Source organism: Chenopodium quinoa, unplaced genomic scaffold (assembly GCF_001683475.1).
Source record: "Chenopodium quinoa cultivar QQ74 unplaced genomic scaffold, ASM168347v1, whole genome shotgun sequence".
Taxonomy (NCBI): Eukaryota; Viridiplantae; Streptophyta; class Magnoliopsida; order Caryophyllales; family Amaranthaceae; genus Chenopodium; species Chenopodium quinoa.
In genome coordinates, this window is record NW_018743292.1 from 11,076,480 (window position 1) to 11,095,618 (window position 19,139).

A 19,139-nucleotide genomic window follows, 5' to 3' on the forward strand; every position below is an offset into this window, starting at 1 on the left:
TCCTCCGTTAACGGTTATTTGCAACATTTACTAAAATTAGGCGCTTCTTATCATTTGCAACAAACTTTTTTATTTCCTTTTTTAGTAACTTTTTGCCAACAAAATGCCCATATTACCCTTACTTAAACAACTTAGACATCTAATTAGATCACTAACCTAGTTTAACTTTTTACCTAATAAATCTGATTATTGTAATCATTTTCACCAAAAATCATTCATCTTCCACTTTCTCTCTCTGGTTTTCCCCAATTTTCTTCCTCCTTCAATTTTCTCTCTCCTCTACATTTTCTTCTTCTTCTTCACCACATCTTTCAATGGCAATGGAAAATCGATTGAACATGTCCCTCGACGATCTCATCAAGATAAACAAATTTTCTGGTTCGTGGGGGTGTTAGGGGTTTCAGATCTAGTTTTAGGGGTGGCGTGAGTTTCGTGGGGGTGGCGTGGCTAGTTTCGTGGTGGTGGTTGGGTTCGTCTGGTTCGTGGGTTTGGTTTCGTGGGGTGGCGTGGGTCTGGTTCGTGGTGGTGGTTGGGTGGGTCTGGTTTCGTGGGGGTGGCGTCTGGTTCGTGGTTTGGTTTCGTGGGGGTGGGTCTGGTTCGTGGGTTTGGTTTCGTGGGGGTGGGTCTGGTTCGTGGGTTTGGTTTCGTGGGGGTGGGTCTGGTTCGTGGGTTTGGTTTCGTGGGGTGGCGTGGGTCTGGTTCGTGGTGGTGGCTGCGTGGCTGGGTTCGTGGTGGTGGCTGCGTGGCTGGGTTCGTGGTGGAGTTTGCGTGGCTGGGTTCGTGGTGGGGTGGTTGTAGGAGTTCAGATCTGATTCGTGGTGGTTTATGGTGGGTTCGGTGGTGGCGGTTTACGGTGGGTTTGGTGGTGGTGGTTTATGATGGGTTCGGTGGTGGTGGTGGTTTACGGTGGGCTCGGTGGTGGTGGTGGTGGTTTACAGTGGGCCCGGTGGTGGTGGTAATTCTGGGTTTTAGTGGTTCTGATAAATTTTTGTTTTTTTTTAATTGAATTAGTGTGGATTAGTGTTTAAGTACATGCCCTTATTTTTTAATAATCATGCTTAAAAACTTTTGCCTTGGCCTCTGTGAACGGTACGAATGTTGCAAATAACCGTTAACGGAGGAAGTATATGACCAAGTTATAATGAGAACCAATCCTATAATAGGAACTAGGAACTCATGAGGACCGTCAGATCTAACAAGAGACACGCCTTAATGAACGGCCAAGATAAATACTGAAGCGCGATCGTGAATTTTCTCTCTCCTTCACCACTTTCTCCCTCCTCAAGCTTTCTCTCTCCTCAAATGCTCTCTCGATCTCCTCTGCAAACTGGATCATTCATCGCCATTAATCTCTCTCCTCAAGCACTATTTCTCTGCTTCACGAACTGGAAAACCTCCATTAATTGCAGAATCGATGTTTAAACAGGTATGTCGTTTGAATTTTTCTTGATTTATTTATTTATTTATTTTTTAATGAATTTAGTGTCCGAATTTTGCGAACTCCACTGATTTTGTAGAACGATTTTAGGTAAAATTAAGAAGTTATTCAACAACTCGATGGGAATTAAATTTTGGGAGTATTTATTTTAATTAACTTGATTTTTATTATATATTGGATCTCAAATTTGTGCTAATTGGTGAGAACAAATTGTTGAGCGAATTTTTGCACGATTTTTTGGCTTCAAATATATGTGTGTTTCTTTTAATTATAATTTTAGTTTTATTTTTATTTTTTATTTTATTTATTTTTATTTTTACAGAATTTTAAAGTATATGATAATGTGCGATAATAATTTTCTATAGTATAGGTTTTGTGTGTGTTGATGATTATTCAAAATTGCTTGCTTTAATTTATTGTAATGTTTATAAAAGTATATAGAAAACTAGTAAAAGTAAATCAATTTGGCTTAGAGAATTAAATTTTCATACAATATGAACATGCTGAAATTGTTAAATTCTTGGCAATGTCTTATATACTGAATCTGGAATATTGACTTATTGTTAGTATTACGATGAATGAAAGCAAGTAAATCCCACAGAGCTAGGTTGGAGGAAGTCCCAAGGTTATAATTTAATTTATATCAATTACTATTAGTTTAAGTCTTATAATATAGCAGAATTTGCAAACGTAGATACAAAATACTTAAAAGTAAATCGAAATATTCCAAAAGTAATTTGCCTGGGCTGATCTTACCGCAACTCTATTGTTCATCAGGCAGAAGACTTCAAACTCTATGCATCTGTTGTCTCATGGGGAGCTAGGTCTGTTCAGGTGAGTATAGGGGAGAGATTGGTTTTATCTCGTGAGAAATGGGTGCACCCGGCTGATGGGCGGGTAAGAGTGAACACAGATGCTGCAGCTATGGAGGGGAATGGCGTGGGGCTGGGGGTCTGCATTCGGGATTTGGAGGGGAAACTGCTTGCTCTGGCAGATCTGCTGTTAAATCTATGAAGCTCGCTGAGGCTCTGGCAGCAAGGATGGGAGTGAGGCTTGCTAAGAGGCTTGGATTTAGACACATTGAGTTAAAATGTGATGCTCTTAAAATTGTCAAGCTATATGGTTGGAGACCCCTCGCAGAACCCTAACAGAAATAGTGATTGAGGATATTAAATATATGTGATTTGAAGAACCCTGGCAGATGCTGCAAATTCCCTTGTGAGTCTCTTCCTTCTTGCTTTATCATTTTCATTATTCTTATTAATATCGATCATTATTCTCAAGTTTACATGTTGTAGTGTTTCCAAAATGAAGAACTTGGTTTGTCCAATATTTGACAAACTTTTCCCTCTAAGGTATCCACTGCTGCATCACATAGTTTACCATTGCCGGGCACCATTGGTACGCATCCTTGAAGTTATCCAAGGCTTGATCGTACTCTGCCTCTGTGGTAGCTTGCGGGATCTTCCGCCACTTACCATTTACCAATCTCTCTGCTGAATCTAAATTTTTGTCGAAAAAGTTGTAGGCTTTGACTTTCACACAGTTGTTGATGTGCCATGTGCACAGTAAATGCTTCGACTTTGGAAACAGCTCCGCTATAGGGGCAAAGAGACCTCCCTCACAATCACTGATGATGGCTGAACATTAGGGTCGATGTAGTTTTCTCAACTTCTCCAACACCCAATAATAACTCGCAGCCGTCTCATCCTTGATGACTGCATAACCAATCAGAAAGTTCTGGTTCGTTGGAGCCATCTCAACTAGTGGGAACTTGTACTTGTTTGTCTTGTATGTTAAATCGATCAAAATCACAGATGGCCAAGACTTGATCATATCAGCACAATCAGGAAGCACAAGGAATTAATGAGTCACCTCCGATGTCTCTTCATCAGAATTAAACCAGAATAGGTAACCACGTGCTTGTGCTTGGTATAGAAGCTGCTGAATAGGGTTCCTTCCCTCTGACTGTTCAAACCTCAGTTTCTGTCTGATGTTGTAGATGTGTCTTCGATTCGGCTGGTCTTCAGGAAATTTCTGTAACACAGTTGCTAATATTTTAGCGGCTTCACTTGAGCATCACTCATTTCTTTGACAACTAGTTTTGCAGCAGGACTTAGGCCGCTTAACTGTCGATGACCCACTTCATATACTATCATTTCATGGTTGTGATACCCCCATTTAGAGTAACCCTTCACTTCCCAACCGTTACGACTTTGGTGTTGCCAAACCTTTACTCTGAACTCACACCCACAACCTTTCCGCTTTGTATCAAACCGAATCGCTGTACTGAAATTTCGTTCCTCCCTTTGGCGATAACGATCGCATCTCAAAATGCGATCCATTCTACCATCGCGCTGAGATTTATGAGATGCTACTACTAAACAAAAACCAGATTTAATTGCAACCTGTTTTGCCCAATCAATCGCTTGTTGAGCATCTTCGAAGGGACCATCATGTACAATAATCTCACTATAATCAACATCGTCTCCACCAAAATCCTACAACAATGACATAAATATAATTATATAAAGATTAAATTAATACATTTGACACAAAATTAACACGTAATTAATTTCTAAATTTTTCATTTGTAAATTTCATTTCTATATTTAACGCATAATATATTTAATTTCTAAATTAACACATAATTAACACAAAATTAACACGTACTTATATATAAAAGTATTCATACACATATAAAATTTAAACATAATTTTGTTTTTTTTTTTAAGTTATTAACACATATTAATTTCAAATTAAAACATAATTTTGTTATTTTTTTGAAATTATTAACCATATTTAAAACATAATTTCAAATTAAAACATAATTTTCTTTTTTTTGAAATTATTAACACATATTTAAAACATAATTTTGATTTTTTTTTGAAATTATTAACACATATATAATTTCAAATTTATCAATGTTAAAAAACACAAAAAAAAAAACAAAAAAAAAACCTTTTAATAAAATTAAAAAAACAAAAAAAAAAGACAAAATGGTGACCGGCGCATGGCCGGGACGCCGCCACCATGGCGGTGGCGCTTGGCCAGGACGCCTCCACCATGGCTGTCGCGTTCCAGCCAGACGCCTCTACCACGGTGGCGGCGTCTCGGCCAGACCCGCGGCGGTCAGGCCATGCGCCAGCCACCATTTCGTCTTTTTTTACCGCAAAGTACCTCATTTTCCGGCGACGATGACGACTATCCGGTGTATCTCGGCGATCTAGTGTTGCTCCACATTTTTGGTGAGAGAGAATTTTGTTTTGGGTAAAATTAAAAAAAGGGCAAAAGTGTCAAAATAAAAAAAATTGTGGGCTTTATGTAGAGAATTGTGGGCGATTTTTAACAACTTCTTTCTCTTTCATCTTTCTTCCTCTCTCATCTCACATTCTCACACCTCTCTCCTTCTCTTTCTTCTCTCTCCCCCTACCTTTCTCTTTCTCTTTCTCCTCCCTCTCTGTTATGCTCTTTTCTCTTTCTCATCTCACGCCCGCTTCTCTCTCCTCCCTCTGTGTTTTGCTCTTTCTCATGGTGTTCGTGGGTTTTTTCGATGGTGTTCGTGGGCTATTCGTGGAAAATCCTGCAACATTGCGGTCTTATTGGTCAAATTCGACCATAAAAACTACAGATTTGGTGTTTTACGGTCGAATTTGACCATTGAAACCTTAAGTAGATGAGAATCAGCCATAAAAATCGAAGGTAGGTTCATATTGTGGTTGATTTCGTGTTGATTTGATTTTGGTTATTTATCTTGATTTTCGTTTTTGGGTTGATTTCATGTTTTTTTAGTTGAATTTCGTGCTGTTTTTCGGGTTGATTTGTGTTTTTTGTTTAATTTATGAGATGTTTGTAGTTATTTTTATATTTTGTGTAACTTTAAGATCATTGTAGTTAATTGTTTGATTTTCGTTAGTTAATTTTTGTTGATTTTCGTTGGTTAATTTTTGTTGATTTCCGTGGGTTAATTTTTTTTTGTGGGTTTATTATGGTGGTGATGGGTGGTGTGGTGTCGGTGGATGTTTTGGCTAGTTAGGTGGTTTGCGGTGGTGGTATTAGGTGTGAGGATGTATAGGGTAGGGGGGCAGGGACTGGGTATGGGGCTAGGGGTTTTAGTTTAATTTTTATTTTAATATGTACCGATGGCTAAAAACCATAAGTTATATGAAAATACCGATGGCTTTTCGCCATCGGTAAAAAAAACTGATGTTGGTTTAAGCTATCATTTTTTAAAAAATTACCGATGGAGTTTGGGTATTGGTTAAACCATTGGTATCATTTTAACCGATGGCTTTTTCATTGGCAATTTCTGATATTTTGACTATCAATATTTGGCTTTATTCTAGTAGTGTAATTTTAAATATAGTTGATAATATTGTCTTGAAATACAATTTTATACCTTAGTTACAGTACAATTTCACTCCCAAGTCCCAACCAGGACTCCAAGTCTCCAATTATATAAAAATTATCAAGATTATGTTCTCAAAATCCAATTAAAAAACAATAATGGAATATTTTATCCTCTTGGATCGTGAATCATTTTTCCTTGCTTAGGTCATGAAATTCTTATTCTATTCGGAATCATTTAACCTTGACATTAAATTTTTTATTTATTTATTTATTTTTTTTTTTTATATTTGACAATCTACTTCACTCTTGCATGTAGGAGATTGTCAAATATTTTTATTTTATCAATAGATTTTCTCTTTTCCTCTTTCTAATTTAATAATCCGACTTTTTGTACACTAAATTTTGGTGGAGAGAATAATGCGACTTCAAAGAAGATGATGTGGGTATAAATTAGAGGTGAGGTTTAGGGGTTTAACAATAGAGAAATGGGAAAAAAGAAACATGATTTCTCTTATACGACACCCATTCAAGTTTAAAATAAAATTGATCGGAAAATTAAGAGCTAAGAAAACTTTTTTATAATATAAATAAAAATTAGGAATTTAAATAGATTACAATCAAAGTTTGAAATATACCAACATTTTATTACATGATTAATACAGTATTAAAGAAGTAACTATCAAACTAACATGCAAACTATATTCTAACATTTAAGTAAAATTTTTGTATTTTAAAGTAGGAGTAAAATTTATGCTTTTCAGTTTTTTAAATACCTTAATAAATATGAGCCATAATAAGATAATCAAAGATTAAAGGTTTATTTATTTTGTATGGTTATTCAGTTATTGTATGAATATTTTTTAGTTTTAGTTTTTATTATTAATTCTCCATCATATTATTTAAAAAAAAAAAAAAAAAAAAAACAATGCAAGAATCGAGGTGATAAGCTTTTGAAAATGAGAAAAATAACAATGTTAATTTAATGGCAAAGCTATAATGCTCTTGTATCATAACGGTCGTTAAAAAATGGAGATACTGATATATAAAATAAAAATTATCTTTATACTTCTTTTATTTGAATAATAATGTCAATAATCTTTCCAAATACTATCACTTTTTATGATTTGATTAGCCCTCTAAAAAAATTAAATATAGTAATAAAAATAGAATCTTAATTTAAACATGGCATGACTTAGTTTAGATAGAAAGAAACTAATTCTTCCATTTATATTATAAAATGAGACTTAGGCCTTGTTTGGTAATTGCTTAATTGGCTATTGGTTGTTGATTATTTAACTTGGTTGGTTTGATTGGCCATTTGTATTGATCAGTGGCTTGGTTGTATATGAGTTGTTACGTTGTTGATTGCTTGTTATTATGCAAAATGACCTTGATGGACATTATTATGTGTACTTATTCATCTATCATGAGCACAAGTAATCTATAATATTATTATTACTCTTAGGCATAACATACTAACGCCATTTGTCACCCTCCATTCAATATGATTTGGTGCCACGTTGCCCACATGTGCGCTATATGTCACCATATGTGTCATAATTGTGGTAATATTTAGTCTCTTCGAAAAACTATTTATTAGCGTGACTTTAATTTTCTATAATAATGTTTAATTTACTTGAAAACTCTTCATATGTATAACCTCCCTGCCTATTAAAAAATTTATACATATTATATATATAAATGAAAGATAATATAGATAATTATATTTTTCATTCACTTATTAATATTATTCAATATTAACTCTACTTAATTAATTCTGAACAAACTTAAGTATTCATGATGAACCGGGGCCAATAACTAGTTAAATATAAAATAATAATTGGCAATGCATTATTTTCTATTTATTATCTATATATTAGGTTTATTCTAGAATCAAATTAAACTTATAAATAACTATTTGTCAACCATTCACTGTTGTAATTTTATAATGATTAATTGGGAGTATTAAGCAATTACTGTATAATTATTAATAAATAATTATCATTTATTAATGAATATTAATTACTTACTTAATAAGAAATTAATTAGTATATATTACTACTAATTTTTACCTCTTTCATTCCATCTACTCGTAAGAAACAAAAAAGGATTGAAGGCAAAGAAATAAAAGGAACGATTTGCTAAGTTAATGTTAAAAAATAAAGAAAATACTAAAATAGTGTTCACTTGAAAATATTTCTTAAAGTAGTGTCCATGTAGGTTTGTAAATTACGAAGTTATGAGTTAAAATATAATGGCTAGAAACATCATTGAAAATATATTTTTTCTAATAAAGTCCTAATAAATGTGTATACTGTTTAGGGGGTTTTTCCCGCCACGTGGATCAATCAGCATTTGCCACGTGTCAGCCATGTGGGCCAATCAGGGACTGCCACGTGTCATACTCCAGGAGGTCCAGCTTGGACCAATCGCGCCACGCCATGTGGCTCACTATCTGCCAACCTGGAAAACGGCCAACATGGCCCGAATCCCGAGGCAAGCCCAATCAGTCCTAGGTTTACCATTTAACCTAGTATTGGGCACGTACTTCGAGGCTATAAATTCAGTAATTAGCCTTCATTAAACATGATTCAGAATTAATTAATCATCTCACGAAGAGAAGCCTCAAACCTTGTGCATACTACTTGCTAGACCAGACTTAGCATTAATTGCACACCTTGATCACTCCTCCCATTAGAGGAACCAGATCACTTTTACTTTCCGCACCTTTTGCTACTTAAACACGTTCTAACTTGATCGTCGGAGGCGGAGCTCTCACCACCCGGAGTCTCCGTTGTTTTGCAGGTATAGGCGCAAGGATCCCAGTCCCGCAATTGTAACTCTCCCGCAGGACATCAAAAAACCCCGAAACATTTTGGCGCCGTTTGTGGGGAGAGTATTTTCGAGATGGAATCACAGTCTATACCGATTCTAAGTGAGAAGCGTCCCATGGACGACCCCCTGGTTCAGACGGACCAGGATACTGACAATGAAATTGAAGTCGAGACTCATACGGTCTCTGACGGGACCTTAAGAGCTCGACGCACCCGTCCCACCGAAAGGGGGAACGGGAGGACTGTCTGGCTAGATCTAGTAAACCAGCCGGCCAGTCGTTTGATCATCAACAGGCGGCCGAGGGATCAGCCCCCATCACTAGAAACGAACTCATGACCTTCATGAATAGTTTCAAGGGGGAGATCCAGGAGCTTATCAACAAAAGGGCGACCGTTCCACCAAAGGAACAGTCGACCAGAAGACCCTTCCAATCTGGGAGGAAGAAGGTTGTAAAGGATCGGGAGGCGACTCCTTACCCTAAGCCTAGGGAGAGGGAAGCGCCAATGATCGACCTAACTAGGTACCGCTTTCCCTTACCAGGGAAGAGAAAGCCCATCCGTCATATTCAGCCGGATGGGTCAAAGAGAACATACTCTGATGCTCGAATGTTGCTCGAGCAGAAGAAGAATGACCAACTGTCAGAGTCGGCCTCTTCGTCTGATTTTCAAGACAGTCTACATAATACCTCCCTAAGGTATTCGAAATCAAATTATGAGAGCCAGACGCCCGGAGCCTCCTCTCGTTCTGGTTCCCAGAAACATCATGCGGCCCGTATGTGCCTCCTCAACCATACATTCCGCAGTCCCAATATTTCATGCAGCCTACTCTTTTTGGAGGGCAGGCGGCAAGGAATGTCCAGCCTTTGGACTGGCAACTTAGGTTGCTTAAACTTGGAGAACAGCCCTCCGCCTTCTCTAAGGAGATAATAGAGGCCGCCCAACCGACCAAAGTAAAAAATGTGTTAGTAGGGGCATATGATGGCACTACCAACCTTGAAGATCATTTGATGGCGTAGACCAACCTTATGTACCTCCAAGGGTTGGATGATGCCACATGGTGCAAGTGTTTCCCGGCCACATCGAAAGGCGTCGCCAACAATGGTTCGGCAACTTGCCTACAAAATGAAATATTAAATCAAGTCTACCTCAGAAAGAAGAGCCAGGATTGACTCCAGGTCAAGGGTGCCGACTCCCTTGACAGATTCCCTCTCCTTGAGGGGAATGGCCTTGAGCATGGACTTGGCCATTTGAACCAAGTTCAGCTCCTGGGGGGCGCCTGCAATAACAGAGACAATCAAAATGGCGTATGAATGAGGGGCAACAGGCTGCCTAATTTGAGAAGACTTGAAGTTGAAAGTAAACAAGTTCAATACCTCTTGGAGGCCGAGTATCCCTAGGGACAGTTGTTTGTTTTGACCCACCTTGAGGAGTCTGAGCCTGCTTTTCAGCCGGCTGCTTCCTAGAAGAGCCAGGCGTACTTCCTGCCGTTTGCTTATGGGTTTTCGGGTCCGACTTCTCGGAGGGAGAAGGTCTGGGCGACTCACCCTGCAACAAACAACCAAGTAAAAAAAAAACATCTATGGATATCAGAAGCTCACCTTGGACACCTCCTTTGAAGGCGAGTCAGAGACAGGCCGCTTCTGGCCAAGAATGGCGACGCGCAGAAGGGCGGCTGCTTTCTTGAAGGCGGTAATCTTCTCCATGGCTTTATCTACAAGCAGAGCATCACAGAGTTAGAAAAATATTCAGGCAAATCAAGGAATGCACAAACACGAACAGTAGTGGGCCGACTACCTCTAGCCGTTCGTTCACTAAGGCCACATGCGGCCAAAAAGTATTCATCATACATCCATTTGAACTTTGGTAGACAGTTGTGAGGAATAAGCTCTCGGACCCCTGTAGTAGGGTTGGCCTGGATGTCCACCTTGAAGAGTCCTCGGTCTAGGATCTCCTTTTTCGCTTCACGAGGAACAGGCGGCAGGTCAGAGTCGCCTGCTAAGTAAGGTGGATCCCGGTTCCACCTATTGTATTTTTTGTTCAAAGCCTTGTCAGGGCCGGAGACAATGAAGAAGGTGTTCCTTCAATCCTTCCATTTGTTCTCTTCACCCCTGGTCATTAAATAGCCCTTGTAGCTAAAAATCTGGTACCATCCGGTATCGCTTGTTTTAGGGGTCCGGCTAAGGTAATTCATGTGGGCGAACGCTTCAAAACTTGGTTCCACCCCATACATTTCGCAGCTGGCCACATACCCCAAAATGTTAAACCAGGAGTTTAGGGCAAGCTGCCAGAGCCCAATCTAGTATCCGTCCAAGATCCGTTCCACGGCCGGATGCAGGGGAAATCTAAGTCCAACCTTAATGGCCGCTTCGTAGCAGCCGAAACACTCGTCCCGGTAGCTAGACTTTTCAGGCCAGACTACCGTGTCCTCAGGTCCGGGACAGAGAGCATGTAGCCATAACCCATTACATGGTCGGCCTTGAATGTTCCAAGTCTCTCTGCCATGGTTTTTCGCCTGCCCTTTGGGACGTGGCAATAGTAGGGGGTGTTCAACTCCCTATGAGAAGCAGACGGCTCTGCCCAGCCGTCCCCCTTTTCGATAGCATGAGATGCTCTCGCATCGTGAAGACGAGAATGCCTCTCTTCTGAGTCTGGAGAATGCCGGCTGGATGAACTAGACTCAGAGCCGCTTGAACTCCTAGAAGAGGACGACTCCTCTTTCTCGGAAAGGTCCAGCTCTTGTCCTGACATGTCAACAAGAACAGGAGTGGCCGCCTGAACCTCCTCTGATTCTCCCAAAATTGAATCACTTGGAGTGTTAGGGGTACCAGGAGGCTGGTCCGAAAGCTCGCTCATCTGAACATAGTACGAGGAGCCGTCTGAATTTGAGTATCTGGCCGTCCTCTTTGTTCTGGCCATAGTGTCCTGCACAGACACGGAGACAGTCGGACTTGGAGCACAGGGCAAAGTTTTGTCCAGAAAGGGGCAGGCGGCACTCTTAGTCCTAGATTCAGCCGTCCCCGGTGACCGACTGATCACTAACCTATCCTAGGTCGTGCCGGGTGCTTTTGGGATACCATATTTTCAAAAGAAAAATGCAAAGAAATGAAAAGTGCAAGAGCAAAACAGACGGTTACCTGAAGTGTGTTTACTAAGAAAAGGAGATGGAAGTCTTAAACAGTCGGTCACCACGAACAGTCGGCAAGCGTAAACAGTCGGTTGATTATCAGTCGTCCAGAAATCTCAGAGCACAAGTTCAGGGTTCCGAGTTCTCTTGCAAAAGTTCACAAATGTGAACAAGGACTTTGGTCAAATGCCCTTATATAGGGTAATATGAGAATGCGAAGGGTCATATCCAAAATTCAAAAAAGAAGAAGAAGGAAATAGGCGGGAAAAACAGACGGCTTACCGCAGGCCGACACCCGTCACAAGCCGTCGTCCAGCTATGGGCCGACACCTGTCACAGGCATCACGTGACGAGTCACGTGAACCTTGTGAGGGGCAAATGTTTAGGAGGTTTTCCCGCCACGTGGATCAATCAGCATTTGCCACGTGTCAGCCAGGTGGGTCAATCAGGGACTGCCACGTGTCATACTCCAGGAGGTCCAGCATGGACCAATCGCGCCACGCCACGTGGCTCACTATCTGCCAACCTGGAAAACGGCCAACAGGGCCCGAATCACGAGGCAAGCCCAATCAGTCCTAGGTTTACCATTTAACCTAGTATTGGGCACGTACTTCGAGGCTATAAATACAGTAATTAGCCTTCATTAAACATGATTTAGAATTAATTAATCATCTCACCAAGAGAAGCCCCAAACCTCGTGCATACTACTTGCTAGACCAGACTTAGCATTAATTGCACACCTTGATCACTCCTCTCATTAGAGGAACCAGATCACTTTTACTTTCCGCACCTTTTACTACTTAAACACGTTCTAACTTGATCGTCAGAGGCGGAGCTCCCACCACCCGGAGTCTCCGTTGTTTTGCAGGTACAAGCGCAAGGATCCCAGTCCCGGAATTGTAACTCTCCCGCAGGACATAAAAAAACCCCGAAACATATACCATCAAATTCTTTATCTTTATTGCTAACGATATCTTGCATTGATCTATGTAGTTGAGTCTTAATCATTAATGCTTTTGTATTTTAACAATAAAAATGGATACAATAAACACTAACCAGAGTATGGATTATGAATATTTCTAGCATTTTTGGCATGGATATAATTTGTCAAAAGACTTATATGTAACATGATATATAATGTATTATTTAGTCGAACTTAAATCATCAAAGGGAACTTATCAATCACCATATAGTGTTCTACGGTGTAATATCAATCGGGATATGGTATTACATATACTAAGTCAAAAACTCAATCTCTAAACACGACTAATTTTGTAGCACCATTTTTAATGGAGATGATGAACAATCTTCATGTATGGATGAATTTTTTAAGTTAGACTTTTAAAATGATGTGATAATAATTATATGTTTAGGTTTTCTAGATCTATATGGACACTACTTTGAGAAATATTTTCAAGTGAACACTATCTTAGTAATTACTTTATATTTGAGCATCAATTTGGCAAATTGTTCAAATAAAAGAACAATAACAATAAAAAGATATAAAAATAAAAAATAAAAACGAAATCGAAATGATAAAAACCATAAACAGAAAGCTAGAACACTTTTTTATTGTCAGTTTTCTTTGTAATAATGATTTCAATACGTAAGACTAATTTTTTATCCCTCCGTTTCATAATGATGTTCCTGTTTGAAATCTTTGACTTTTAAAAAATAAGAGAGAATCTTCTAAATTTCTCTCAATTTATAAGAACAAATATAGTCATGTACTGTGGGGTCTAGTTTGATTCGTATTGGTGAGTATATTATTAATATCTAACTTTTATAATTTTTTTATAAGCTAGTGTGAGATTAGAAATATTTGCGGTCAAAGATGGGTAAAAACTTATATCGATATACGTAAATATGCATCATTTTGAAAAGAAAGGAGTATTTATTATAGAGCATATATCATAATTTATATGACTTTCAAAAACAAAAAACCAAAACGCTAAAAACTACGGTAATATCGAACGAGCCCGGAGTACTTGATATATCAAGCTAAGATGTTACGATGATTAACTTGATTAGCAGCAGCATCATTCTTTGTAATAGCACACCGTTGTGTCTTCCTGATTGTCCCGACGGTGGAGGGTACCTATGATGATTATAATGATTTTTGGGTTTTGGAATTACATTTGAATGTTTTATAGGGTATTTGAATCTCTATTTACCAATATATATATATACAGTGGCGGACCCAGGAATTTCCGACTGGTGAGTCACAATCGATAATCAAATATGTAAAATAAAATTTCACAATGACATGTAAGGAGACATTTACTTCCTAAACTTGAAAATAAACAACACGATTGGAGACCAAATTAACTACAACGGATGTAGCCTAAATACATATCAGTCCGCAACATGTTTTACAGGATGATCAATAATTTTGAAGCAATGCCTCAAGGCGTAAAAGCAATCCTTTTTTGGCACTTCAATATGATTCAAGCATATGATCAGGAATAAACACGAATAACAATTGATTCACAATACAAGTATACAATATTCCCAGCATGAAATAGACTCAAGAATTACAGAAATTGCCCAAATTAAAACCAAAATTACAGAGACTCACCCATATCCAGGCAAATTAACAATATACCAACTCTTGTTGATTAGAAAATGATTGATAAGCTGAGTCTTCCCTGTATATAAATTCAACAACCTAATCAAACACAAAGTTAACAAAACAAATGAAATCACAAGTATGAATCATATGCAAATAACCCCAACAGCGAATTATCCCTATTCATAATTGGTTGGACGGTTCATATTCAACTAAATCAAGCAATATTCCCCAGAAAAATTATTTACAAAGATCATCCAAATCAGTTATTGCGACACATACATGATAAATGCAGAATGAATGATAATAAATTCAATAATTAATATCAATTAAACAGAAAATCAGAAATAATAATCAATATCAATTAAACAAAAATTATAGGGCTCAACTACTCAACTCAAATAGTCAAATATCCGGTCACAACTTCAGTTTCTAGAGGAAAAATTCCCAAATCGGCTAATTAAAACCATTCTTCAGTTTCTAATCGGCTAATCATATTAAAATAAATCGTTTGGGACTTAAAAATTATAATGAAGACAATTAGACAAAACTATAACTAAACACAGTCAAAAGACTCAAAACCAATCTTCAATTTCTACTTTTTTAGACGAAATTGTTTAGTTTAAGCAAACAAAATGATTATACAGATAGCAAGTACTTTATTTGAGCACAAATTCCACATAAATTAAGCTAATTAAACTTCAAAACAATCCTTATTCACACAAAAATCAGCTAATCCTGACTACCCATTAGTAGATAACAAAACCCCTTCAACTTTCCGAGCAAAAACTGGCACAAAACACAAATTTAAACAAAAATGACATAATTAAATCAAATACAGAAAACCTACATCAAAAATCCCCAAATCGTAAATTAAATTAGGCAATTAGCAAATGAAAAACACACATGAAGCCAAACACATTCAAAATTCTAGCTACTTTGCATATCTATAAGCACAAATCGAACCTCACCAGTCACCATCGCTGCTCTCCACCACCACCAACAGTTACAAATCGAAACCCTAGAAATCGAAAAAAAATCAAAGATTTGAACTAGTAATTATGCAAAGAAACCTTAAATTTGAAATTTAAAGGGGAAAGTTTAAAGAAGCTCATACCATGAACACCAAAAAAAATCCTAGAAATCAAACCACACAGTCGTTATCTCTCACGACCACCATGAGTCATTAGTGAATGAGGAGGGAGAATGAAAGGGGAATGCGAAATGTGGTTGCAGCTGCGGCGAGGAGAAGGTGAAAGGGGAACAGGCTGAAGTTAGAATTTTAGTGAATGAGGAGGGAGAATGAAAGGGGAACGCGAAATGTGGTTGCAAACTTGCAGCTGCGGCGAGGAGAAGGTGAAAGGGGAATAGGCTGAAGTTAGAATTTTTATTTTTTATTTTTATTTTTTTTTTTAAAAAAAAAAAGAAAACTTAGAATTTTTTTTGGGCCCTGGTGAGTCACTTGACCCACCAGGCACAAGCCCAGGTCCGCCACTATATATATATATATCTTGCTCCACTCCCAAAGCTAGGTAAAGAAAAAATAATTAGCATGAATAGAAGTATCACAACCTTGTTATTTGAATAGTTAATCATGGTTTTACACTATTTCAAAAAAAATAAAGATTAAAACTGAAAATTATGTTAATTTGAACATCTAAGTTAATGTCATTATTCACTCTCATCTTCGTATAGTTCTCATTTGGACTATGCAAGTTGCCAGTGCAACAGTTTGACAATAAATATTGTTAGTTATTAGTAAAAAATATACAATTGAATATTAATAATTTATTTATCGAAACGAATAAAATAAGACCCAACACTATTACGTTATGTTTTATATAATAAGAGTAATTTAGAAGATTCTCTCACATTATGAATAATGTCAAAATTTAAATGAAAACTATAAAAAGGGACGAAGGGAGTACATATTTAATTCAACAAAAGCTAGAACTTACATATGAGCAATTGTAAACTACAAGCAAAAGTTAAAATATGTACACAAGCACATATATTGTCATTAGTTCCTGAGTAAAAACGATTTAAATTTCTACCATAAACCAATTATCTTCGCCGAAAATATTTTTTCAAAGGTTGTTATATACACCCGGATGTACGGTGCATCCAATTTATTTATTTTTTGCTCATTTTGATGATTAAAATATGCTTATTGCCCATTTAATCATCAAATGAGAAACAAAATAACTTTGGATTGAATCTTGCACATGGGCGTATTTAAATATTTTCAGTGTTTTTCACCCAACTTAAGTCGCTACATTTAGTTTCCGCTCCTTACTTGCTCATTTCCAAATTCCAATTGTTCCCACCTTTACTCCATCTAAGCAACAAAAAAGGATAGAAGGTAAGAAAATAAAAGAACAATAACTATAAATTTAAAAGAAAAATAATAATAAAAATAAAAATAAAATAAAAAACTGTAATCTTGATTCCAATACGTAGACTAAATTTTTATTCATTGTATGTCATATATGATATATAATATGACTTTTAAAAACAAAAAACTGAAACTACAATATTACTGAACGAGTCTGGAGTAATTGACTTATTATCAAGCTAAGATGTTACGATGATTAACTTGATTAGCATCATCATTCTTCGTAAAAACACCATCGTTGTGTCTTCTTGATGGTCCTGAAGGTGGAGGCAATCTGCGATGAATATAATAATTTTTGGGTTTTGGAATTTCATTTGAATGTTCTATAGGGCATTTGAATCTTGCTCCACTCCCAAAGCTAGTTAAAGAAAAAATAATTAGCATGAATAGAAGTATCACAACCTTGTTATTTGGATAGTAAATCATGGTTGTACACTATTTCAAAAAAATAAAGATTAAAACTGAAAATTATATTAATTTGGACATCTAAATAAATGCCATTCCTCCCATCTTCTTATATATATATATATAGAACCATGTTAGGTCAAATCCTCCCTTTGTGCCTTTATTACATGTCCTCATTTTTAACGGAATTAAGGAAAGTGGATAAAATTAATGTAAAATTATGTGGGAAGTACATTATTGAGATTAATAATTTAAAAGGTAACATTAATCATTTTGGACAGTAATGAAAATGCATTTAATGCACATTATTGGTTTGTGCAATTTAATGCATTTAGTTACACGTGTGCATCAACTTTGAAGGGTACTTAGGGAATTTTGGTTTGAGAAAATTGTAAAAAGTGGGGGTATGAAAGTAATTTTTCATGAAATATAGAAATAGGCCTAATATTTTAGGTCACTAAATAAGATTCAGGCTCGTAATAAATGGACGGGGGAGTATTGTACTTTTTTCGTTCCAAATTAGATGACACAGCTTGACTTTGTGCAATGTTCACATAACTTGCTTTGACTTTGTTTTGTGATTTTATGTTTAAGAAAATTATAGTCATGTGGGGTCTTATTAGAATCGTTTCAACATCTATTATTTTTTAATATAATTTTTGCTAATATATAATCAAAGATATTTTCATTAGAAATTATGCATTAACAAATGCACCTAAATAAAATGTGTCATCTAATATGAAACAGAGGAAATAATAAATTTAAAAGGTAATTAGCTAGCGGAATCTATATGTTTCACAACAAATTATTGACATAATGAAGGAATTGAAAACTCTTTCAATAACCAGTGGAGGGTGTATCGATAGGTCGGGTCGGCAATGGGCATGTGCAAAGAGACCCATAGCATAGGGCCATGAAATGAAGAGGGCCTCCAATTGAAAAAGCATATTAATCTATATATCTATATACTAAAGCAGAGGATATTATATGCAAAAGCTCCACATATCACTCCACTATAAAAAAAACTTCCCGCCCATTTCCCCAATTCTATATAAAGAATTGTCAAATATATACTCCCTCTATTTTTAAATACATACTCCACTTTTCATTTCCGTCCGTTTTTAAATACTTGCACTATTTCGTTATTTGGAAAACTTTTACAATCACTACTAGAAATAGGCCGTTTTCCGACGGAATAGTTCCGACGGACTTAATTTCCGTCGGAAAATTTGAATTTTCCGACGGAATTTATGTCTGTCAGAAAAGCACGTCGGAAAAGATAAGTTGCGACGGAAAATCCCTCGAAAATATTCCGACGGATTTTTTTCCCTCGGAATTTACTACTTCCGATGGAATATTCCCTCGAAAAATTCCTTCCGACGGAATTTTCCGTCGGAGGCTGTAAATTCCGAAGGAAAATTAATCCGTCGGAATATATTAATTTCCTACGGATTTTAAATCCGTAGGAAAATTCCGACGGAGTTTATTTCCGTTAGAAATTTCCGACGAAATTTTGACTTACAAAAAAAAAAAAAAAACCTACAAAACCCGGAAACCCTACTTCATTTTTGTTTTCTCTCTCCTCTCTTCCGCCTCTTTTTTCTTTTTTCTCCTCTCCTCTTCTCTTCCTCCTTCATCTCTCTGCCTCTTTTCTTTTCTTTCTCTCTCTTGTCCTCTTCTCTATCTCGCCTCTCTTCTTCTGTTTCTCGTTCAAAGCACCGTCAAAGCACAACGAAAAAGCACCGTCTAAGCACAACCACAAAGCACCGTCGTCCACCGTCATTGTCGTTCTCGTTCACCGTCAAGCACCTCGTCTCGTTCTTCATTGTCGTTCATTAGGAAATTGTTAAGTAAGATTATAGATTTTAAATTTAAGTTTGTAGATCTGGATTATGCAATGTAATGTATAAACAATTCTGATTATAATTAATTTTTGATATAATTGTAATGTTATTTTTTTTTTTAATTTCAGAAGATAATTGTATATTTCTTTTTTTTTGTTTGATTTAAATTTTTTCGAGATT

The 19,139-nt window shown here is 36.9% G+C and overlaps 1 long non-coding RNA gene across 1 annotated transcript; it reads right to left on the reverse strand.

The window, feature by feature from the left end:
• Positions 1 to 14,010: 14,010 nt before the first annotated feature.
• LOC110737014 lies at positions 14,011 to 18,648 on the reverse strand. The gene is made up of 2 exons (XR_002514319.1): positions 15,294 to 18,648; positions 14,011 to 14,394 (listed from the first exon to the last, which is right to left on the reverse strand). It is a non-coding gene; the product is annotated as an uncharacterized LOC110737014 (long non-coding RNA).
• Positions 18,649 to 19,139: the final 491 nt, after the last annotated feature.